The sequence below is a fragment of the Echiichthys vipera genome (genome assembly GCF_963691815.1).
Source record: "Echiichthys vipera genome assembly, chromosome: 1".
Classification (NCBI taxonomy): domain Eukaryota; kingdom Metazoa; phylum Chordata; class Actinopteri; order Perciformes; family Trachinidae; genus Echiichthys; species Echiichthys vipera.
Genome location: NC_139826.1, coordinates 40,713,664 through 40,739,216, shown reverse-complemented (window position 1 = coordinate 40,739,216; position 25,553 = coordinate 40,713,664). Strand labels below are relative to the sequence as shown.

At 48.1% G+C, this 25,553-nt stretch overlaps 2 protein-coding genes across 2 annotated transcripts in view; one reads left to right on the top strand and one right to left on the bottom strand.

The window, feature by feature from the left end:
• LOC310966448 (nuclear receptor ROR-alpha A-like) overlaps positions 1-790 on the top strand; it is a 22,992-nt gene extending 22,202 nt beyond the window's left edge. The window contains exon 11 of the mRNA XM_083940179.1: positions 1-790. This exon is cut by the window's left edge and continues 380 nt beyond it. The gene's annotated coding sequence lies outside the window, so the exon portion shown is untranslated.
• Positions 1-25,553, bottom strand: part of LOC310966441 (C-type isolectin Sp-CL4-like) — a 301,712-nt gene that overhangs the window by 228,299 nt on the left and 47,860 nt on the right. The window lies entirely within an intron of this gene.

Here is a 25,553-nt window from a genome sequence, read left to right as displayed (position 1 = left end):
CACCTCTGACACTGAAAGACACCCTCAGTATTCGTTTGTCCTGCAGACCGTCACACAGAACGCCACCTCTCTTTCTGACGTCACTTCACGTCCGAGCGCCGCTCAAGCACCAAGATGTGTCCTCGGGGAGTCGCAGGAGTCTTAGCGATGCTGCGATCACCAGCGGTTGGTTAGTGAGAACATGCACGCTGAGCTCACCACGCTAGGAAGCTCTGCCTCTAACCTGACAGTCAACACTCGGGGCAGAGCGGGTTTTACCTTTCTAACTCTCCTTCCTCTCAGAGAAAAGAGCTGATGAGGCAGTTTACAAATGTGCAATGGTGATTTTTGTGTTTTTTATGAGCAAAGGTGCATCACTGCATCATCCTCTCTGTTTCTATGTCTTTAAAATCCTTTTCTTCTTCTCTTTGAGTTCTGAAACTTAACTATTGTGCGTTTGAATCATGTTTGACCTCATTGTGTGATGTTGGATCGAGCCAACGCATCAAAGATTACGAAGGGGTTAAAACAGCAACACAGCAGGACCGGTTCCCTTTGAATCAGCACTTACAGACGTTCTCTCACATGAACCAGGCGTTCTCACGTACTGGACATCCTCTGATGGTTTGGGTGATGGTTGGCGCCAGTTAGGGCGCACTCACACTGTCCTTCCGCACCGGGCCAAAACAGGTTTTACGGGTAAAGTTTAGTTCCTTTGACCTTTGACCTGTGAGTGCAACCGTTTGGGAGAGGTGGGCTTTTGAAAAGCGTGTGCGAACGTGTGCGAGCACGAGGCCTACGGCTCTGAGGTCGAGAAAAAAGAAGGAGGGACCATGCACGGACATTTCAAACAATGGCGGCGAAAGGTTCACGTTGGTGTGATGCGGAGGTGGAGTGTTTACTGCAGATTTGGTCGATGAAAAGATTCAAAAACAGTCGACAAGACGCACAAAAACTCCGAGGTCTACGGAAAGATCTGGAAACAAAGCCACGCATCGCCATGACGACATCAATGCGTGTGACGTGTTACGGCGTGATGACGTATAGGCAGCAAGAAGCATTTGCAGAGGCCCAGGTAGTGTGAGTACAAACGGGCCTGGAGGGGGGGACAAGGACCCTAAAGCACGGGACACGGGACGGACGGACAGTGGGAGGGCGCCCTTAGAGCGTGCACGAGGCCGGACATGACTCAGATTACACTGCAGCCACAGAGCCAGTTTATGATTTGCTCCTAAACAACCAAGTATCTCGCTGTTCCTTGAGTTTGTCGGATGATTTTGACGTATTTGTTGGCGTCTTCGTGCTGTAAATACGACCTTCAGAGGTTCGTTTACTCACATAAATCTCGGTACTGCAGAGTTAAAGTTCAGGCTGCAGTTCATCGTGTGTGAACGAGACTTTAGATGGAATTTACCAAAAGTTACCACGTACAAAGGTGTGTTTGCAGCAGCTGGTCTACTGAGAGTCGCCTGTCACTCTGTGCATCCTGGGTTTTGTTTGTCTCTGCAGGGGGTTTTTCATCTGCTTCAATTTCATCATGAAATGTTTGAGACCTGTGAAAATAACAAGACAACATAATTACAAGCTATGAAAAAATCAGGTTTTATCACATCTCCCCTAAATACACCGCCTGACACCTACCTGTCTCCTGCTGCATCACTCAGGGCGCACTCACACTGTGCCTCCGTCCCGTGCCCCAGCACGTGTCACGGGTAAAGTCTGGTTCCTTTGACCAGTGTGAGTGCAACCGTACCACGTCTAGCTGCGGCACGCTTGCCGTCCACGGCCCGTTTGGGAGAGGTGGGCTTTAGTAAAGCACGTTTGCACGTGTACGAGCACGGGCGTGTTCCAGGCACGTCCAGCTGGGAGGAGGCCTCGGGGAAGACCCAGGACCAGGTGGAGAGATTAGATCTCCACACTGGCCTGGGAACGCCTCAGGATCCCCCAGTTAGAGCTGGTTAATGTGGCCGGGGAAAGGGAAGTTTGGGGTCCCCTGCTGGAGCTGCTCAGCCCATGACCTGACCCCGGGTAAGAGGCTGAAGATGAGATGAGAAGTTACAGTTAAGAGCAGAACATGGGTCTGGTGTTAGTCTGGATTTGTCTTATTACCAACAAATCCCATGTACAAAACCAAACCATCCATGTGTGAGTGCGTCTATTAATACTCTATGTGTGTGTGTCTCAGCTCCAAGCTCATCAGTAACCCACGTCCCATGTCCGGTCTCATGCTCGCTCTAAGGGCGCCCTCCCACTGTGCCTCCGTCCCGTGCCCCGTGCTTTAGGGTCCTTGTCCCCCCCTCCAGGCCCGTTTGTACTCACACTACCTGGGCCTCGGAGAATGCTTCTTGCTGCCTATACGTCATCACGCCGCAACACGTCACACGCATTGATGACGTCATGGCGATGCGTGGCTTTGTTTCCAGATCTTTCCGTAGACCTCAGAGTTTTTGTGCGTCTTGTCGACTGTTTTTGAATCTTTTCATCGACCAAATCTGCAGTAAACACTCCACCTCCGCATCACACCAACGTGAACCTTTCACCGCCATTGTTTGAAATGTCCGTGCATGGTCCCTCCTTCTTTTTTCTACGTCTCAACAGGCTCACATGAAATGACCTCAGAACCGCCGTAGGCCTCATGCTCGTACACGTTCGCACACGCTTTTCAAAAGCCCACCTCTCTCAAACGGGCTGTGGACGGCCAGCTGGTCGCAGCTAGGCGCGGAGTGATTGCACTCACACTGGTCAAAGGAACCAGACTTTACCCATAAAAACCTGTTTTGGCACCGTTTGGAAGGACAGTGTGAGTGCGCCCTCAATGTATGTGACGAGTTGGGATGAAGATGGGGTTGGAGGGGCAACCGTAGCTTAGCTAGCTAGCTAAGATCGGTCCATGTGACAGCACAATATTGGGCAATATTGCACGATGTGATGCAAACGTTAGAAGATGTGCTTTGTTCACCAAGAGGTTAAGAACATAAACAAGTTTAGATGCTAAAGATTCACATGATAGGGGACATAGAGCGTCACGTTAGCGGCTCTGGGTCTCTCTTCTGTGCAGGTGTGTCTATCAAAGGTTCGGATGATATGACATTGTGATTTAATTTGATCTCACTTTAGTAGTTACAGGCTACTGGTGTTTATGCAACCTCAGCCAAAGAGGGATGGTCTGTAGCTCTGGGAACCTAAGCCTGGCTTTGTGCACAACCCTTAGAAACTAAAATAGAAACTATGCAGCACAAGTGTGGAGAAGTGGTGAAATTATTAATATGTTGCACTTCAGTGAGTCTACTGCCCCCCTGGACGTACGTACGTGTGTGTGTGTGTGCACAGATTTTGTATATTTTCAGTTTGGACCACAGACTCCAGCTCCACCGCACCACAACAACACAACCAGGTTCAAAGCCCATTACAAATCTGAACTTCTGGCGAATAATGAACGTAACTTCAGCCATAACTGAATGTCGAGCAATAATGTAAATGTATTTCTATCTTTGTTTATTATGTATAGTTTGAAAAATGTGGCATGTCACTGCAGATTCTAATTTATAAGATTTGATTTTGGGAGTTTTCTTTTGAATCTTTCGTGTCGTTGGCTTAATATTTATGTCTCGACCTGTCACGTGATCATGTATGCTGATGACACACTCCTCTCCCTCCTTATTGGTTTGTAAGTAACTTTATTAATAAGTCTGTACAGTGGACACAGGACAATACTGCCACAGTGTCAGACTATTATCTGTTGATATGCATCATAATGTATCTGGTTTGATATGCACTGCTCTCCTGTAGGGTTAGTTTAGTCACAGAGAGCATGGATGTGTTTTTAAAACGCGTGTGATGCTAGGTCACCTTTTGTTAGCAGGGTCTCGATTTTACCAATTTGTATGTTTCCTCACAGGGCAATTTAATGCATTAAGGGAGAATTCTGTTTTTATCAACAACCTGACAGAGCTGTCACATGAAAACAAGCTTTTAATGTGTCAAACGTATCTACTAGCGAGTGCAACCATGTCCCTACGTTTGTGGTCCCTAAAATGTTAATTTTAAATAAATAACATCTTAACTTAAAGTGCAGATTGATAAAACTACAGACGAAAGTTAGGGGGAGAAGTTCAGCATCCGTGAGGAACTCGGAGTAGAGCCGCTGCTCCTTTGTGTTGAAAGGAGCCAGTTGAGGTGGTTCAGGATCATCTGGTAAGGATGAACCCTGGGCGCCTCCCTAGGGAGGTGTTCCAGGCACGTCCAGCTGGGAGGAGGCCTCGGGGAAGACCCAGGACCAGGTGGAGAGATTAGATCTCCACACTGGCCTGGGAACGCCTCAGGATCCCCCAGTTAGAGCTGGTTAATGTGGCCCGGGAAAGGGGAGTTTGGGGTCCCCTGCTGGAGCTGCTGCCCCCGCGACCTGACCCCGGATCAGAGGCTGAAGATGAGATGAGACGTGTGGTAAAACATGCTGTAAAAAGGCAGCAGAGACATATTTTAGGGGAAGTTGGAAATCGCCAAACACTGCTCATTGGATGTTTTGGCAAAGTTGTTGTTTGCAAAGAGGGACAAAGTCACTGGACTGTTTCAGAAAAAGGCTAACGTAGGGAGGCTAACAGCGCAACACGTTCTCATCAACAGGTTCATGTGATAACCTAGGAAAAGTTGTGCATTTTGTATATTAACAGGTGACAGTTAGGGTTAGGGAACGAAACCAGCACACTGTGCAGGCGTCACAGCTGCGGTTATTTGAAACCTGCTACAACGCAACGTTGAAATGAATGAGGCCCAACGCAGCAATAATCCACTTTATAATTCATTTTACACACAGAGGTGACTCAGCTAACCTTGAGCGTCGACGTCTGCTCAGTATGCCGGTTGCGTTCGGTAACGTTTTCGCATCTCCCCTCCGACTATTGTTGTATAAAAAACAGAATTCTCCATTAAACTGTCAAATGTTATTATGATAATGAAATATCATAGTGCACAATGTTATTTCCCGGTCTACACCTGCATCAGTGTGTCAGACTCGGGACTTGTTCTGTTGATACAAAGCAGAGCTGCTGTATCTGAAATGTATTAAAAAATAAAACCGAGTAAGAAAGAAATGCATTTGTTTGTCTTGTGCTTCTTTTAAATTCCTGTACTGACGCTTTGAGTCGAAAATGTAATAGATAAAAGTGCCAGCGCAGCATGTTTGCTCTGCAGAGGAGCCACCTTTCAAACTCACAACCAAGTTCTGTGTTTGAACGACTTCAGTCTGCAGAGACAAAGTCACCAGAAGGCCGTTAAAAGACTAAAAATACAATAAATCACTTCTACACAAAGTTCCTTTCAACCTTCTTTGTATCCGTTTCAGGCAGACGTGCAGCAAATGTGTTGTTTTTGTGTGTAAGTCGGGAGAAGTGAGCCTCTAAACTACCAAAATACGTCCCTCCATTCTCTGCGTATCAATTTTAATACGATCAGAACAGATTTTGTGATTATAATCGAAACGTCTGTGAATGTTCTCTTGTGTTCAGGTCGTCGTTCTCCTCAAAGCAGTTTCAGTCAAAAGCAACTGGACTTGGTTATTGGTCAGGAAGACGTTTCACCTCTCATCCAAGAGGCTTCATCAGTTCATGTACGCATCTGACCAGGACCAGGCTGGGACTGGACCAGGACCAGGCTGGGACTGGACCAACTAACTGGTGTGGAGATCCAGGTCTTTAACCTCTCACAGGCCGATGATGTCACTGGAACCCTTTGTGCTCCAAGTGCCAACGATCGTCGTTAGAGTGACAGTCGTTGGTGGGAAGTTGGTTGGACTTGGTTAGTGCTGGTCCAGTCCCAGCCTGGTCCTGGTCCTGGTCCAGTTGTTGGTGGAAGTAGGTCTGGACTTGGTCAGTCCTGGTCCTGGTCCTGGTCCAGTGGTAAGTGGAAGTAGGTCTGTACTAACCAGAGGAGGAGATCTGAGACACCACTTCTCTTCAGTTCACAATGCTGCGCTTTCATCCCTTCATCCAACCTCAAATAACAACTGTTCACAAACGGCCTCCTGTGACTCCAACCACTGGACCAGGACCAGGCTGGGACTGGACCAGCACTAACCAAGTCCAGACCTACTTCCCACCAACCACTGGACCAGGACCAGGACCAGCACTAACCAAGTCCAGACCTAATTCCCACCAACCACTGGACCAGGACCAGAGCCATGCAGGGACTGGACCAGCACTAACCAAGTCAAAACTAACCTCCCACCAACAACCTCCCCTCTAACGACGGTCGTTGGCACTTGGAGCACAAAGGGTTCCAGTGACATCATCGCCCTTGTGAGAGGGTAAATACCTGGATCTCACACCAGTTAGTTGGACCAGTCCCAGCCTGGTCCTGGTCCAGTCCCACCCTGGTCCGGGTCCAGTCCCAGCCTGGTTCTGGTCCTGGTCCTGGTCAGATGCGTACATGAACTGATGAAGCCTCTTGGATGAGAGGTGAAACGTCTTCCTGACGAATAACCAGGTCCAGTTGCTTTGGACTGAAACTGCTTTGAGGAGAATTAAAATCGAACAAAAGCAAAAATCAACATGAAGAGAAGGAAGGGGAGCAGGAGCGGCCGTGGGATCAGAAAGAAGGGAATGAATGATGGTGTCTGCCGTCTGGTTTCTCTCCAGCAGATGGCAGTAGAGTACAGGAGAGTCTGTGATAACCTGCAGCAGAAGGAGAGACTGTTTCTCAGCAGATGAAACCAATTTACTCGTCAACACCGACTGCAGAGCTCAATCACACCCTTTCAATGACGTGACCTCACGGTTGATGGAGTTCTGATATCCGTGTTTAGGCTCCAGATCGAGTTGTAAATGTCCCTGTTTCACATGACGGTCATGAATGTGACAGCTGATGTTTTTCCTCTGGTTTCAACGCTTCTGTTTTTACCCCTTTTGTCTTGTTTCGTGTTTCTCCCCGGCTCTGTTCGTCCTCTGAACGTCTACGTGTGATCCCAGCTTCCAAAATAGAAGTCGCCTTTGCTTCCTCCTGTCCGATGACTTCACTCTCTTCTGTGTTGGAGTAATGTTTGTTTTTCTACTCCTCTGCAAACTCCTGCCTGACAAAACATATCGCCTTGAAATGTTTATTCTTTCATTTCATTCATTTCCAGCTCATTTTGTTTTCCGTCCACCTGTTTTCCCATCAGCCGGTCTCGAATCGGACGAGTGTCCCGCTCCTCATGTGAATGAGTTGAGGTCCAGGCAACTTTATGCAAATCACGGGAATCCAGTGCGGCTCGCTGCCCCTCGGAAAAATCTTCTAAACTCATCTCATCCTTAACCGCTTATCCAGGGTCTCGGGGGCAGCAGCTCCAGCAGGGGACCCCAAACGTCCCTTTCCCGGGCCACATTAACCAGCTCTAACTGGGGGATCCTGAGGCGTTCCCAGGACCAGGTGGAGATCTAATCTCTCCACCTGGTCCTGGGTCTTCCCGAGGCCTCCTCCCAGCTGGACGTGCCTGGAACACCTCCCTAGGGAGGCGCCCAGGGTTCATCCTTACCAGATGATAAAGGGACGCTTTACCCATTTTAAACCAGCTGTGTCTCATGGGCAGTGTGGGACTAAAGGTGGTTAGCTTCTCTCCATGGTGGAAATCCCAGGCGGATCTTTCTGGCGGACTCTCTGCGGACCTCTGATGCTCTAAGGTGATGCCAGAGAGGGAAGCCGAACAGTGGTGATCTGCACACACTGCCGTGAGACAGAGCTGGATTAAAATCAGCAAAATACATCTGGGAGTTTTTAAATGTTTCAGCTTCATACCTGTATGTTTTTTTTATTTCATTCATTCGTTCATCTTCAACTGCACAGACACAGTTCTCAATATCTATCATCTTCAACCTCTTGTCCCTGTCGGGGTCGCGGGGGGGCTGGAGCCGATCCCGGGCTGACATCGGGCGTGAGGCGGGGTCCACCCTGGACAGGACGCCAGTCTATCACAGGACACATAGAGACGAACAGAGACAGACAACCATTCACACCTACGGGTGATTTTGAGCGTGCTCACACTGTCCTCCCGGACCGAGACCCGGACTTTAGGGTACTTGTCCCCCCTCCCTCTCCCCCCCCGCGCCCCAGCCCCGTTTGTACTCACACTACCTGGGCCTCGGAGAATGCTTCTTGCTGTCCATACGCCATCACACCGTAACACGTCACACGCATTGATGACGTCATGGCGATGCGTGGCTTTGTTTCCAGATCTTTCCGTAGACCTCGGAGTTTTTGTGCGTCTTGTCGACTGTTTTTGAATCTTTTCATCGACCAAATCTGCAGTAAACACTCCACCTCCGCATCACACCAACGTGAACCTTTCACCGCCATTGTTGTTGTTGTTAAATGTCCGCGCATGGTCCCTCCTTCTATTTACATGTCCGAACAGGCGGACATAACGCTACTGCCATAGGGCTCGTGCTCGTACATGTGCAAACAGCTCCGCTAAAGCCCACCTCTTTCAAGCGGGCCGTGGAGGGCCAGCTGGCCGCAGTTGAGCGCGGAGCGGGTGCACTCACATGGCTTAAAGGTACTAGGCTTTAGCTGAAAAAACGGTTTTGGCCGCGGCCAAAAGGACAGTGTGAGCACGCTCTTAGAGTCCTCAATGAACCCAACACCTGCACGTCTTTGGACTGTGGGAGGAAACCGGAGAACCCGGAGAAAACCCACGCAGACACGGGGACAACATGCAAACTCTTTTTTTATTTCAATTCCTTTAAATGTCATTCCTTTAAACCATTGCTTCAAATGGAGCATTCATGAGTATCTGTAAAACTATCAACTGTCCCAGGACTTGATCCCTATTTGTCTCTATAATTGGAGTTACAGGAAACCTCCAGGGGAGCCTGTAGAATAACAAGCTTTATTCCCTAAAGGGGCTCTGCACTGATGGAGAAACGCTGACTCATTCACTTATTCATTCAGTTTTGGCTTAATACCAATGAGTCATGAGAAATGTACAAGTCTTTAACTGGAGAATGACCCGAAGTACAGACGGCACTGCGTCTCCTAAGTCAATGACACGTCTGTCCATAAAGTTACACCACATTACAAACCTCCTCCAACGTGTTGAACGACACAGCTACGGACTGATGGTACGTGTTCACGGCGTTGATTTCTAACGTTGTGCACTGATGCAGTGGGTTTTTTATATCACGGATAAACCTGTGGATGAAACAGTCGGAGGAGCTGCTTTAACCCTCCTGTTGTCCTCATTTTCTGTATACACCCTGTGTCCTCCGGGTCAAAATGACCCGTCTTCACTAAACCCCTAATATAAGCATTCATCATGCTCTGGGTCGTATTCCTCCCCATCTTCTTCTTCTGATACATCCTCCACTTCCTCTTCTGAATCAGGGTTGTCTCGCTCTAGAGCCTCTTCAGCATTATAACGCACACTCACGGCGTCTGCAGCACCTTTATAATCTCTGCAGTCTGCGATAACACCTGTGTGTTGTTTACGTCTGCTACTGTCTCGTTCACGTCTACTACTGATTGATCTGAGACTGATCAAAGGCACAGCCGTCCGTGAGAAGACCCCATGATTTGTCTTGTTACGTCTGCGACTGATTAAAACAACTAAACACTGGAACATTCAGTGGTTTGTAAATAACTCTGTGACCTTGAGTTCACCTCTTTGTGTCTCACGGGTCTTTTTGACCCCAGGACGACCTTTGTACCTTTTTTTGTACAGCTCACATGGAAATGTGAACAAAAGAAACATTTCACTTTTTCTACTGTTGGTGCCAATCTAGGAAAAGTCATAACATTTCAAGTTGAAAAATATCGTTTAGGGGATTTTTTTATTTTTTTTAACACAGTGGCGGCTCATTTTGACCTGAAGACAACAGGAGGGTTAAACCGGTGCAAGAGGAAAGACGAGGAAGAGGGAAAGGTGTGATTTTGCGGGCGCGGTGGTAAAGTCAGGGTGGCAGTCTCATTGAGTTATTTCTCTGTAATGAGAATTCCTTTGGTAAATGATCCCCTCACTAATGAACAGGCGTCACGAGCTGCAAAGGGGCTTTAATGAAACAGGTAGTTTTAAACAGGTTATTGCAGCAGCTCACACACTTAATACACTGCTCATTTTGTCCTCATTGCAACCTGTTCACACACACACGCATGCACGCACGCACACACACGCACACACATGCACACATGCACACACACACAAAAATATTTTCACTAACGTCACTACAGGACACCTGCTGACTTTGAGCTGCTTTGTAATCAGCTAAATAGGAAGCAGGCTGCAGCAGTTCACAGATCATTAACAGGCACACACACACACACACACGCGCATACACACACACTCACACACACACATGCAGGCACACACACCTGTTGGAAGGTGAGTCTGGTGTTGAGCAACTGTTTGTGAGGGAACAACAGACTTGTCTAAACAGTTTTACCTTCACACGTCAGTGTCAGCTCGGTCACTTTTGAAGTTTTGGTTCAGATGTTTAAAAACAAACGAGCTGTTCCTCTAAAAGTTCATAATCACAAAAGTGTCTCTTTAAATCAAACACAGAAATGCAAACATGAAAAACAGCTTCTAAATCCAAAATGACACAATTAAGACAAGCTCCAGCAGGAATAAGATCTAAAAATGTGAGCATCAGCAACAAAGATCACAGCTTCCCCTGATAGCATGTAGCTAGCTACGTATAGCCGTGTCTGTAAAATGTCCCCACTGCAGTAACATCCTGACAGAACATCGTGCAGCTGTGATTTATATTGTACAGTATTAAAGCTGCAGTGGGAAGTCTGACAGATGGAGCTGACTCAGTCAAATTTAGCATGTTTCCGACTCTCACGCCCCTCCCCCTCTACCACACAAGCTCCTCCCCTCCCTCCCATCGAGTGCTCGTCAGTGCACGTGCACCAGATTCCTGTGAACGCACCCGTCTCTTGTCTCATCGATAAACAGCACGGAGTACACGCTACATGAAGGTAGTCTGGCTAACTTACTCATAGATAACAACTGCTAACATCATTTAGCGTATGCTAGCTTCCGGCGCGTACCTGTGATATGGTAACATGCGCGAGGGGGGACTGGGAACAGGATGATACGGGTGCTGTGGACGGCTCGACGTGCACGTAGAGGCATTCATTTTTTCTGTCTGAGACCGGATGATTTATGTTCTGATTCTAGCGGAGCAGAGTTTCGGCTTCAGTGAATACGATCAAATAAACGTTGCCGACTGCGACTTTAACTGACATTTTCTCCCAACAGAAAGTGTCACTTCCTTACTCAGTAAATGTCTGTTAAAGCCGTTTAATGGACGCCTGTGCACTCGTAGCGGTGGTGACATCAAGGCGTCGCAGGTATTTACCAGCTGGTAAACGTCTCCTGGTTGAGTTGTCACCTGCTCTGTTCACATGGAGAACGTTACAGGCCTTGATCACAGCACACCTCCCTCCTCCTGTCTTTACACACAGCTTTGGGAAACTTAAGTTTACTTAGTTTAAGTCCATTAGATGTCCAATTGTGATTCTAAGGGCGCACTCACACTGTCCTTCTGTACCGGGCCAAAACCGTTTTTTCAGCTAAAGCCTGGTACCTTTAAGCAGTGTGAGTGCAACCGCTCCGCGCATATTTGCGGACAGCAGGCCGTCCACGGCCCGTTTGGGAGAGGTGGGCTTTTGTAAAGCCCGTTTGCACATGTAAGAGCATGAGCGTGCGCACGTGCACGAGCACGAGGCCTACGGCGGTTCTGAGGTCATTTCCTGTGCGCCTGTTGGGACGTAGAAAAAAGAAGGAGGGACCATGCGCGGACATTTCAAACAATGGCGGTGAAAGGTTCACGTTGGTGTGATGCGGAGGTGGAGTGTTTACTGCAGATTTGGTCGATGAAAAGATTCAAAAACAGTCGACAAGACGCACAAAAACTCTGAGGTCTACGGAAAGATTTGGAAACAAAGCCACACACACGCGATAAATGCGTGTGACATGTTATGGCGTGATGATGGACAGCAATAAGCATTTGCGCGAGGCCCAGGCAGTGTGAGTACAAACGGGGGGCTGGGGCGCGGGGGGAGAGGGAGGGGGGACAAGTACCCTAAAGCCCGGGGCGCGGTGCGGAAGGACAGTGTGAGTGCGCCCTAACAGTACTGGCAAACCCTTTGTTTTTGTAGCATTGTTCACACAGAACACTTTTAGCAGCTGTCTGTTGTTTTTCTCTTCTCATCGTGGCTGAAAACAAATCTCCAGAAAACCCGGAGACAGGCCGGCGTGAGAACAACCAGGACGAACATGTGGGTGCAGCCAAAACAAGGCTCAGCTTCGCCTCTCTGTTTGTCGCCGAGCTGTAACGACCAAACACTTCCTCTGTCTCCTGAATGAGACTTTGATTCACACACACAGCTTACATGTGCCTCCTCTTGCTTTACATCTTTACCCCTTCATCCAGCCCCGCGGCTCTAATTACCAGGAAACACGGGAGGACGTCCCTGACGACGGGCTAAGGCAACAAGGAGAGGAAGTGAGTCACTGGGGAGGTGTGTTTGCTAATGAGATGGATCACACTTGGCAGGCAGCGCAGCCTGGCACAAAACTGTGGACGGAGAGAGACACACGCCCAGATCTGCGAGCTGCAGTCACACTTAACCTGACAAATCTGGAGCAACAGCAGAGATCTGGACTCTAAATAGCCTCGGACTATTTTAGAGCCTGGAGGTTATGTGCCTTCTCATACCGTCACTCTGAAGCTGTGTGAAGTCGCACTGATTTCACGGTGGAGTGAGCAGATTAAGCTACAGAGAGCTTATTACGTTGACATCACCGGGCTAATGCTCAGTTCTGATCCCTCCCTCAGATCCGATCGTTCTGCCTCGACTGTTCATGTCTTCATTGAAGTGACTCATGTGTGACATCCGTGTGTCTGTGGTGTGAACACGGCTCTGCTGTGCCCTTAAACCCCTCACATGCAACCGATGTAACACAAAGAGGTATGAGGCGACTGTAGCAACTGCCATCAAGGGCGCACTCACACTGTTCATCTGTACCGTGCCCAAACAGGTTCCAAGGGTAAAGTCTGGTTCGATTGACCAGTGTGAGTGAAACCGTACAGCATCTAGCTGCGGCCAGCTGGCCGTCCACGGCCCGTTTGGGAGAGGTGGGCTTTAGTAAAGCACGTTTACACATGTACGAGCACGAGCGTGCGCACGTGTACGAGCACGAGGCCTACGGCGGCTCTGAGGTCATTTCCTGTGCGCCTGTTGGGACGTAGAAAAAAGAAGGAGGGACCATGCGCGGACGTTTAAAGCAATGGTGGTGAAAGGTTCACGTTGGTGTGATGCGGAGGTGGAGTGTTTACTGCAGATTTGGTCGATGAAAAGATTCAAAAACAGTCGACAAGACGCACAACCTCTTGTCCCTGTCGGGGTCGTGGGGGGCTGGAGCCGATCCCAGCTGACATCAGGCGTGAGGCGGGGTCCACCCTGGACAGGACGCCAGTCTATCACAGGACACATAGAGACGAACAGAGACAGACAACCATTCACACCTACGGGTGATTTAGAGTCATCAATGAACCGAACACCTGCACGTCTTTGGACTGTGGGAGGAAACCGGAGAACCCGGAGAAAACCCACGCAGACACGGGGACAACATGCAAACTCCACACAGAAGGTTATCAAACCTGGAATCTTCTTGCTGTGAGGTGACAGTGCTAACCACCACACCACCATGCAGGCTCCTGCTGCTGTGTAAAGCAAAAATATTTGTCTTCTGAAAGTGACTGGTGACCATTAAACACAGCTCCCCTGCTTTGTTTAGTTCTGCTGAGCTAAACGGGCGCGGTGTAACTTCTACTTTTATTATGATATGAAACAAACGTCCAAGAGAAGAGAAAGGACCGGTGCACGCTGATCGACTCTCAGCCTTTGGATACGACTGTGTCTTCATCAGGGGTGTCAGAGTGATCCAGTAAAGAGTCGCTGTGGCTGCAGGTTTTCATTCCAACCAATCAAAAACACACCTGATCAAACAAATCACCTGTGTGAAGACAGGTGGTTGAGTGAGTCGAGTCAGGTGTGTTTTTGATTGGTTGGAATGAAAACCTGCAGCCACAGCGACTCTTTACTGGATCACTTTGACACCCAAGAGTTAACCCTCCTGTTCTCCTCTGGGTGAATTTGACCCCGTTCACAGCTTGAATTCTCTAAACACACGCTTGACGTCATTTCTTTATTCTTTATATTTTTCCTGATTTCATGAGGGCAACTGGGAAAACCATAACTTGACATGATTATATTTGTAAACCTGTACACGTACTTGTCGCAGCGTTGTTCCTTTGGGTTGATTTGATCATTGATAATTTCTATTTTACAATTCAAATATTTAGAAATGTTTGTTTTTTCCTGAGGTCAAATTGTACGTAACACGCGCTTCTATCCTTGATAATGGACGTTACTTTCATTCCAAATACTATAAATAAAACTAAATAATATTTAAAAATAATATACTTAGTTTAAAACACACAAATAAATAATCCCTCAATCCAATTTCAGCCCGTTATTCTGGAGGTACGAAGAAGAAGGTGTTTAATAAAAAATGCTATTTAGTCAACAAACACACACAGAACACCTGACGTTAACACTTGAGTAACATCTTTAATTAGGATTTCCTGGATGTTTAAGTTGCTGGGGTCAAATTGACCCCGAGGAGAAACGCTGTAGGTCACATTTGAGGGGAACAGGAGGGTTAAACAGAGGAGGCATGAACGCACATGAACACACACACAGGTGAACGATCCTCATTGGATAACAGGTGGCGTGTGGCATGTGGACACGCCCACCTGTGGATTCACCATCCAATAGATTTCAACTGCTGTTCAGCTGATTATCCAATGAGGATGGTTCACCTGTCGCAGGTGGACTATATCTGCGTTTGCCTCCTCTTTGTTCTGTTTGACACAGTCGAGTCCAAACGTTTGTGTGTTTGCACCATTAAAGCTGGAAACGCAGCAGTGTTTTCATCGATCTCTGAAGCACCACATTCAGCTGTGTGCTGCAAAAACACGTGCAGGGAACCCTGTATATTATATTATTATGTTTCTATCATACAAAATAAATACTGATACTCCCCTGTGGAGGACTGTGTGATGAGCACGCTCCCCACCCTGCAGAGGGAGGAGGATGAAGGACGTCCACCACTAATCACACACTGACTGAGGAAGCGTTAGTGCCAACAGGCCATCAGAGCCATGCACCAAGGATGTTCAACTGCCTCTGTGTTATACTACACCTGCACTCCTGCCAGTTACACACTGTTGACCCTTTATCTGCACCTCTGACTTCTTAATTTAAACAGTCAGGAGCAGTTTCTGCCCTAAAACAAGAAGAAGAGGCAGCGATGTTGAGGCTACACAGCTGCAAATAAAGGGGGGGGGGGGGGGGGTTGCTAACATATGAACTACAACCAGAGCATAAGGGACACTTAGGGCGCACTCACACTGTTCATCTGTACCGGGCCAAAACAGGTTCCACGGGTGAAGTTTAGTTCCTTTGACCAGTGTGAGTGCAACCGTACCACGTCTAGGAGCAGCACGCTTCCCGTCCACGGCCCGTTTGGGAGAGGTGGGCTTTAGTAAAGCACGTTTGCACGTGTACGAGCACGAGCGAGTTTTTACCTTTACACGCAAACACAACGCTGGAGCAGATCAGAGCTCACTTTAGTGTTTTTACCTTTACACGCAAACACAACGCTGGAGCAGATCAGAGCTCACTTTAGTGTTTTTACCTTAACACGCAAACACAACGCTGGAGCAGATCAGAGCTCACTTTAGTGTTTTTACCTTTACACGCAAACACAACGCTGGAGCAGATCAGAGCTCACTTTAGTGTTTTTACCTTTACACGCAAACACAACGCCGGAGCAGATCAGAGCTCACTTTAGTGTTTCTACCTTTACACGCAAACACAACGCTGGAGCAGGTCAGAGCTCACTTTAGTGTTTTTACCTTTACACGCAAACAACGCTGGAGCAGATCACAGCTCACTTTAGTGTTTTTACCTTTACACGCAAACACAACGCCGGAGCAGATCAGAGCTCACTTTAGTGTTTTTACCTTTACACGCAAACACAACGCTGGAGCAGGTCAGAGCTCACTTTAGTGTTTTTACCTTTACACGCAAACAACGCTGGAGCAGATCACAGCTCACTTTAGTGTTTTTACCTTTACACGCAAACACAACGCTGGAGCGGATCAGAGCTCACTTTAGTGTTTTTACCTTTACACGCAAACACAACGCTGGAGCAGATCAGAGCTCACTTTAGTGTTTTTACCTTTACACGCAAACACAACGCTGGAGCGGATCAGAGCTCACTTTAGTGTTTTTACCTTTACACGCAAACACAACGCTGGAGCAGATCAGAGCTCACTTTAGTGTTTTTACCTTTACACGCAAACACAACGCTGGAGCAGATCAGAGCTCACTTTAGTGTTTTTACCTTTACACGCAAACCGAACGCTGGAGCAGATCAGAGCTCACTTTAGTGTTTTTACCTTTACACGCAAACACAACACACACACACACACACACACACACGACCAAACCTCCAGTGTGATGAGGTCGATGGCAGGAGGACGGGTGAACCCAGAGCTGAAGGAATGTCACCCTTCGGCTTCTCACCTCAAATGTCTGCACTCCATCTTCTCATCTCCGCCTCCACACACACACACACACACACACACACACACACACACACACACACACAAACTTCAGTCCATCATATAATCCCCCGTGGGGGAGTGTTTCTACCTTTACACGCAAACACAACGCTGGAGCAGATCAGAGCTCACTTTAGTGTTTTACCTACACACACACACACACACACACACACACACACTTCAGTCCATCATATTATCCCCTGTGGGGGGGGGGGGTCTATCACTCCATCAGCCTGTCAGGGCCGCACGTAGCGTCTGATAAAATCACATCATGATTTCTGTCCAATGACACGCCTGAAGCGGCGGCGGCGGCGGGGCCGAGGCCATTAGCTGCTCTTCACAGTTATTTACACGCCGCTGCTGACGAGGACTCGGATCATCTCCATCACAGCGCGCTCTGACATCTCTTATTTTTCCGTGCACTCAGATAATCACGTTTCAGATTTATTCCCTGTGTTCAAAAATAACTAAGCAGCGGCAGAGCAAAATGAAAACAGCGGTGCAGACACACATTTCAGAGACACGGCGTGGAAACAGACGTGTGTAAGTGATCAGTGTGTTTGTGAAGTGACTGACGACTGAAGTGACAGAGCAGGGAAATGGACGAGTTTGTGGTTAAACAGTGAAACAAGTTTACACACCCATCCGCAGAATGGGGAGCAATTCAGGGTTCAGTGTCTTGCCCAAGGACATTTCGACATGTGGACCGGGGGAGGTGGGGATCGAACGGCCGATCCCTCAAATGGAGGACGACCCACCGTGTGTTTCATGGTTTCACGGTTTGTTGTTTCGTCCACGCGAACCACAGTCGTAGCTCCTGAGTCCAGGGTGAACCATTTTATGTTAAAGACCTGAGTCAGCAGTCATGCGTGGACAGGAAAACCATTGTTTGACGTCACTCTGTGGTAAACAGCCGGTTGTTTCCATGGAGACGTGTGGAGCGCTCCAGGCGTGAGCAGCTGACGGAGTTACTGTGATGGAAGACTTCGCCCAAATCCTGCTGCTGTTGAGCAACGCATCAGCTCTTTGTGTGAGTATCTCTGTCCGTCCACACAAAGGAATCTGCCCGACCTCACGTCGACATTGTTGTTTTTCCTACTTGCATGTTTCCAGCCTTGTTTGACCAGTGTGAGTGCAACCGGACCGCGCCTAGGAGCAGCACGCTTGCCGTCCACGGGCTGTTTGGGAGAGGTGGGCTTTAGTAAAGCACGTTTGCACGTGTACGAGCACGAGCGTGCACACATGTACGAGCACGAGGCCTACGGCGGTTCTGAGGTCATTTCCTGTGCGCCTGTTGGGACGTAGAAAAAAGAAGGAGGGACCATGCGCGGACATTTCAAACAATGGCGGTGAAAGGTTCACGTTGGTGTGATGCGGAGGTGGAGTGTTTACTGCAGATTTGGTCGATGAAAAGATTCAAAAACAGTCGACAAGACGCACAAAAACTCCGAGGTCTACGGAAAGATCTGGAAACAAAGCCACGCATCGCCATGACATCATCAATGCGTGTGACGTGTTACGGCGTGATGACGTATAGGCAGCAAGAAGCATTCTCCGAGGCCCAGGTAGTGTGAGTACAAACGGGCCTGGAGGGGGGGACAAGGACCCTAAAGCACGGGGCACGGGACGGAGGCACAGTGGGAGGGCGCCCTAATTGGCCTCCAAGATGGTTTGGAGCAGCCTGGAGGCAAAGAAATCCCACTGGTGTTGGTGTCCAGTGGACTCCCTGGGCCTCTGGTCTGAACGTCTCCTCTGCAGCAGGAGCGAAGGATCTGTAGTTCACAGACTTTCTTCCTTTACCCCCGTCTCTGCTTCACCTCCTCCACCTGCACATCTCCCTGCATCCAAACATCCATTTCTCCTTCTCTGAGCTTCGATCTAAATCACATCTGAGTGCCAGCGGGACTGATCCACCTCCCATGACCTGCACCCCAGTTCCCCCCATCACTCACTTATTTCCCAGGCTCCTCTTCTCTCCGGTGTGTTTGCCTAACCTTTCCTGTGGTGTGTGTGGAGAAGAGTGTTCAGCAGGGCTCCTGTTCAACCCACATTCAGAAATAGTCTCAAGGTAGAGATCTAACAGTCACTTCATCTCTCTCTCTCCCTCTCTCTCTCAGTTGCAGGTGTGTGTATATAGCTGCAGACTTGTCCCTGTTCTAAACTTGGGTTTTAAGTCTGAATCAAATTAAACAAACTGCTGATTTGAAGTATAGTTAAAGGTTGAATCTGTAGAACGATCAGAACGGCTCCATCTAGAGTCTCCAGATCGTCGTCGCAACAACAAAAAAGAAGTCCAGCAGTGGGGTTGCCAGGTTGGTCAGACCCGGCCCAGTAGCTCCAGGAGACCGGAGTCTGTTTGAGCCTGTTTGAACCCGTCCCCTCCAGAAAACCACAGCATCAAAACAAAGATTAGAGGAGTTTGACTGACAGTTAGCGTTAGCCGTTAGCCGTTCCAGCTAAGTGCAGATGAAAGTGATGTTAGCATCCAGGAGCAGCGTAGCCATGTGGGCGTGCGTTTGAATGGCGTTCCTCTCCTTTCTCTCAGTCCATGGAGTGAATGCTCGGCCTATAGTGACTCTGGTTGTTGCCCGTCTCTGCTCACTCAGCTGCTGGGACAAAGAACGCCCCCTTCACTGAGGCTCCCAAGCAGCTGCAGGATTGGCTAACTCCATTTCACCCAGTGCCAGCCTACAGTAGCTGCACCCAACAACAGGCAACCCTGGCAACCAGCAACGCCCAACGCTATTGGCTGCTGCCACGTGGGTGTATTTTTTTAAAATACAGCTTTCAATAAAGATTCTAAATATTCAACCTTTAAGTATCGTTGAGTACAAATGTAGAGCACAGAGGTTTACCAACATATGTCCCTTTGTCACCATGGAGTCAGTAATATTAGAAGTACTATTTCTACGTATTTGTTTCCCTCGTCGTGTCTGCAGAGATTTTTTATTTGTTCCTAACTTCTGATTGAGGCAAACAGAAAACTGTTTAAAGACAGAGGGACTGCATCGTTGTGTCTTTAAGTGTCGTTTTGTGTCTTTTTGTAGTTGTTTTATGTGTCTGTGTGTGTCACCACAGCATGCAAAGCAGAAGCACAAATACAGAATGCATGCAACACAATAACAACAAGAGCACAATGAGACAGCACGCAGTGAAAGGCTGCAGGTTCAGCACAGATGCACCGAAGACAGGAAGGTGTCATCAAGTGTAAGTGCTGACAGAGCTGAGCACCAAGGAACCATCTCTGCAGACGAGCTCTGAATAAACAAGAGCGTTTCAGGTCTCTAAGGGCGCACTCACACTCTCCTTCCGCACCGCGCCAAAACAGGTTTCGGCTAAAGCCTAGTGCGTTTGACCAGTGTGAGTGCAACCGCTCCGCGCATAACTGCGGCCAGCTGGCCGTGCACGGCCCGTCTGAGAGAGGTGGGCTTTTGTAAAGCACGTTTGCACGTGTACGAGCACGAGCGTGCGCACGTGTACGAGCACAAGGCCTACGGCGGTTCTGAGGTCATTTCCTGTGCGCCTGTTGGGACGTAGAAAAAAGAAGGAGGGACCATGCGCGGACATTTCAAACAATGGCGGTGAAAGGTTCACGTTGGTGTGATGCGGAGGTGGAGTGTTTACTGCAGATTTGGTCGATGAAAAGATTCAAAAACAGTCGACAAGACGCACAAAAACTCCGAGGTCTACGGAAAGATCTGGAAACAAAGCCACACATCGCCATGACGTCATCAATGCGTGTGACGTGTTACGGCGTGATGACGTATAGGCAGCAAGAAGCATTCTCCGAGGCCCAGGTAGTGTGAGTACAAACGGGCCTGGAGGGGGGGACAAGGACCCTAAAGCACGGGGCACGGGACGGACGCACAGTGGGAGGGTCTCTAACCTGTGACGGACGCACAGTTGGAGGGCGCTCTAATAGTTGCTGGGGTGGATTTCCACTCTAGTGCAGCTCTGACAGAGAACGCAGACGGACTGAAAGAATGATACAGTCTCCTCTTGCTGCACCTCTTGTGAACCCAGATGCAGGACCTGGTGATGACGGGAGGACGGCCGGTCTGAAGGAGGAGGAGAGGAAGATCTTTACCTGCTGTAATAACGCTCTAATCATCATGAGTCAGGATCTGAAGAGTTAGTTTGTTCCTCTGTTATTTAAATGCATACTCATTCGTGTGGACCTCCTTTTTTAATCACACTACAGACGTGTCGGGGTGTTTTTAGGATGGATCAGTATCGGCTTAAATAAAGCAGCCTGTGTTGCAGCGCCGCGCTCCTTTTATCAAACACTCTGAATGAAAACAGAGATTTGGTCGGTAACACACACAGATCTGCTGAACTCACACGCGCTCTCATCTGTTATCGCTCATTCCTTATTAGCAAGAACATCCAGGTAGTTCGTGTTTGGCTGGTGCTGACCGGTTTAAATGGTTCAATAGTGTGTGTGTGTGTGTGTGTGTGTGTGTGTGTGTGTGTGTCTCTGCTCGTGTTTAGTATGCACACAGGTGTCTCCTTCTGCAGCGGTGGACGAGCTGAATACAAAATATTTATTAATTAAGGGCTAATTTCCCGCTCCATTGATTCCAGCTCCCACGTAGCTCGGCTCCACTCCTCCGGGGATCAACGAGAGCACAGATGAACCCCCGCGGCACACCCAGCCCCCACAAACCCCCGCCGTCAGGGGCGGGGTTGTCCCTGTAGGTGGGGTCAAAAGGCAGAAACACTCTGTTAGTCAGAGGGTTTTCCTTATGTGGAGTAAAACTAAACATCTCAGGGTATACAAGGGTTGAATAGGAGCACAGGTACCTGGGTTTCTTACTCTGACGGCTGCTTTAAGCTGCCAGACTGAGAAGACGGAGGACTTATGAACACAAAAGATCCCAAAAAGATGCTGAACAACCACGAACACACACACAAAACAACGACAAATGACACAAACTGACTGCAGAGGTGCAAAAGAAGCATAAAACGATGCTAAACGACCACGAACACACACACACAACAACTACAAATGACACAAACTGACTGTGTAAGTGTTAATGTTTGTGTATAAATGTGTGTTTCTTATGTGTAAATGTGTGTTTCATATGTATAAATGTGTGTTTCTTATGTGTAAATGTGTGTTTCTTATGTATAAATGTGTGTTTCTTGTGTATAAATGTGTGTTTCTTAAGTATAAATGTGTGTTTTTTATGTGTAAATGTGTGTTTCTTGTGTATAAATGTGTGTTTTTTATGTATAAATGTGTGTTTCTTAAGTATAAATGTGTGTTTTTGTTTAAATGTGTGTTTCTTAAGTATAAATGTGTGTTTCTTAAGTATAAATGTGTGTTTTTTATGTTTAAATGTGTGTTTCTTAAGTATAAATGTGTGTTTCTTGTGTATAAATGTGTGTTTCTTAAGTATAAATGTGTGTTTTTGTTTAAATGTGTGTTTCTTGTGTATAAATGTGTGTTTCTTAAGTATAAATGTGTGTTTCTTAAGTATAAATGTGTGTTTTTTATGTTTAAATGTGTGTTTCTTAAGTATAAATGTGTGTTTCTTATGTATAAATGTGTGTTTCTTATGTGTAAATGTGTGTTTTTTATGTTTAAATGTGTGTTTCTTATGTGTAAATGTGTGTTTTTTATGTTTAAATGTGTGTTTCTTATGTATAAATGTGTGTTTCCTATGTATAAATATATAAAGCAACCACAAAAGTGCGAAACGACTAAAAACAAATAATCACAGCCTTTGGATCGACACGGGACACAAACCCAGGGGTCCCAGGAGAGAGCCCTGTGTGTGTTTGACCCCTCCACCACCCAAACCCCCTCCTCATGTTGAGTTCATTCATTCATTCATCTTCAGCCTCTTGTCCCTGTCGGGGTCTCGGGGGGCTGGAGCCGATCCCAGCTGACATCGGGCGTAAGGCGGGGTCCACCCTGGACAGGACGCCAGTCTATCACAGGACACATAGAGACGAACAGAGACAGACAACCATTCACACCTACGGGTGATTTAGAGTCATCAATGAACCGAACACCTGCACGTCTTTGGACTGTGGGAGGAAACCGGAGAACCCGGAGAAAACCCACGCAGACACGGGGACAACATGCAAACTCCACACAGAAGTGCTAACCACTACTCCACCGTGCCGCCCCAACATAATGATAGATTTTGGTAAATTAATCGTAAAATCTGAATCCACACCTCATGATCAAGCAGACGTCAGAATCCTGCTGTTGTCGGGATGTAACGCCTTTTCAAAAGATGTCCAGGCCCAAGCCTTGTGTTTCGACAACGAAGTGAGCGTAAACGTTCATCGATCGCTGTTTGTTTTGTTCAACGGACCGTTCAAACCCAGGAAACCATATTTTAAAAGTGTAACGTCAGAGCTAACTGCTCCATAGAGGCCGTCTGTACAGGTGTCACACAGCAGAGGTTTAGTGTTTTGCAGGTTTATTTTGGTTTGCTGTGCTTTTCTTATTATTCCTGATGTCGTGTTCTGCATGTTTATCCGTTCATCTGCTTTAATACTGACTACATTCATGTTTGATTGGTTACGAGTCGCCATTGGGATTGTTTTGGTTTGGGTTTGTAGGTCTATGATTGTTTTGAGGTTTCTGGGCTCCAAATGGACGATTACATACTCAGTTGGGACTCAGTTGGGTCAAGAGTCCAGGGTTTGGGGTTGTTGGTTGGAACCCGGAGAAAACCCACGCACTTTGAGCTTTAAATCCTCCCGGCCGTTGTCACTCTTCATGCATTTTACGGCGCCGTGATGGAGCAGTCGAGTGACACGGATGGATGACCCGTCTCACCGTAGCACAGATGCTAAATACCACAACCTTTGCCTGATTTTACCTCACTCAGAGTGTTTTAACCTCCTTAACTTAAACACACACGATGCAAAACGCGCCCGGTGTCCGACTCTGGAAACCCCTGAACTCAGTGCACAAGGAGACGGATGATGGATGCCTCCTGCCTGCTGGGTAACCAACCAATCAGCTCCATGATAATGAGACTTCGATGGTCTGATTAGAAACGCCGGACATGCTCGAGTGTGTTCACATGCAGCGCTGTAGCTTTAAGTGTGTGTGTGTGTGTGTGTGTGTGTGTGTGTGTTCCTCAGACAGTGAGGAATCAGAGCTGAAGTCACTTTCTCTCCCGTCCTTTATCTTCTACGTTTCCTCCCTTTGGTGATCGCAGTGAATCAGAATTATGCTGAGAGAGAAACCTGCCCAGCTTATCTGCACTTCCACCATCTTTTAATGTGTTTATCCCACTTCCTGGAGTTTAAAGTGGCTTTGTGCGGCTCAGATTGATCTCACATAAAGGCTCTTATCAGGCTGCACACACACAACACACAACGCTGCCGTAATAATAAAAAATGTCAGATATTATAGCTGTCAAGGTTATCTCGCTGTAAACACCGGGCGCTTTCTTTCAGCGCGAGTAAATACATTTAATGCACGCACTAAAAGTGTGAAACACAAAGTAAGGTGAAGTTCTACGACTAAGGTGAAGCAGCTGCTGAGACGGAAATGCAAGTCACACTGAGGAGGACGCTCTCTCCCATTCCTGAGTCACCACCATGTATCATGTACTTTTCCTGATCCTCTGAGCTTCTCTCCTCTCTGTCTGTGTCATTCATGTCTCATCAATGCATGTTACTAATTCAACTTGGGAGCACTGATGAAAGGATTAACACTGATTCTCTAAGGGCGCCCTCCCACTGTGCCTCCGTACCGTGCCCCAGCACGTTTCACGGGTAAAGTCTGGTTCCTTTGACCAGTGTGAGTGCAACCGTACCACGTCTAGGAGCGGCACGCTTGCCGTCCACGGCCCGTTTGGGAGAGGTGGGCTTTAGTAAAGCACGTTTGCACATGTAGGAGCACGAGCGTGCGCACGTGTACGAGCACGAGGCCTACGGCGGTTCTGAGGTCATTTCCTGTGCGCCTGTTGGGACGTAGAAAAAAGAAGGAGGGACCATGCGCGGACATTTCAAACAATGGCGGTGAAAGGTTCACGTTGGTGTGATGCGGAGGTGGAGTGTTTACTGCAGATTTGGTCGATGAAAAGATTCAAAAACAGTCGACAAGACGCACAAAAACTCAGAGGTCTACGGAAAGATCTGGAAACAAAGCCACGCATCGCCATGACGTCATCAATGCGTGTGACGTGTTACGGCGTGATGACGTATAGGCAGCAAGAAGCATTCTCCGAGGCCCAGGTAGTGTGAGGACAAACGGGCCTGGAGGGGGGGACAAGGACCCTAAAGCACGGGGCACGGGACGGAGGCACAGTGGGAGGGCGCCCTAATTCTCCATTGCTGCAGCGCCGTCTCCCTCCAGTCTGATGTGATTATGTCATTAGAAGCAAACCTTTTCTCCAACCTTCACAAACCTTTACCTCATGAAGAGAGCTGAGATTATTTCCCTCCATCGCTGGTGAACTCACATACTTGACGTTTACATCGTGGTTGCCGTAGTTAGAGCAACTTAGGTTATATTTCACAATAACACCACATTGAGTTACACCACATCAGAAAAGGGCGCTCTTCATGAGGTAAAGGTTTGAATCCGCGTAGACCGTACGGCCTCAGACAGGGGCGCTCTTCATGAGGTAAAGGTTTGAATCCCTGTAGACCGTACGGCCTCAGACAGGGGCGCTCTTCATGAGGTAAAGGTTTGAATCCCTGTAGACCGTACGGCGTCAGACAGGGGCGCTCTTCATGAGGTAAAGGTTTGAATCCCTGTAGACCGTACGGCCTCAGACAGGGGCGCTCTTCATGAGGTAAAGGTTTGAATCCGCGTAGACCGTACGGCCTCAGACAGGGGAGCTCTTCATGAGGTAAAGGTTTGAATCCCTGTAGACCGTACGGCCTCAGACAGGGGCGCTCTTCATGAGGTAAAGGTTTGAATCC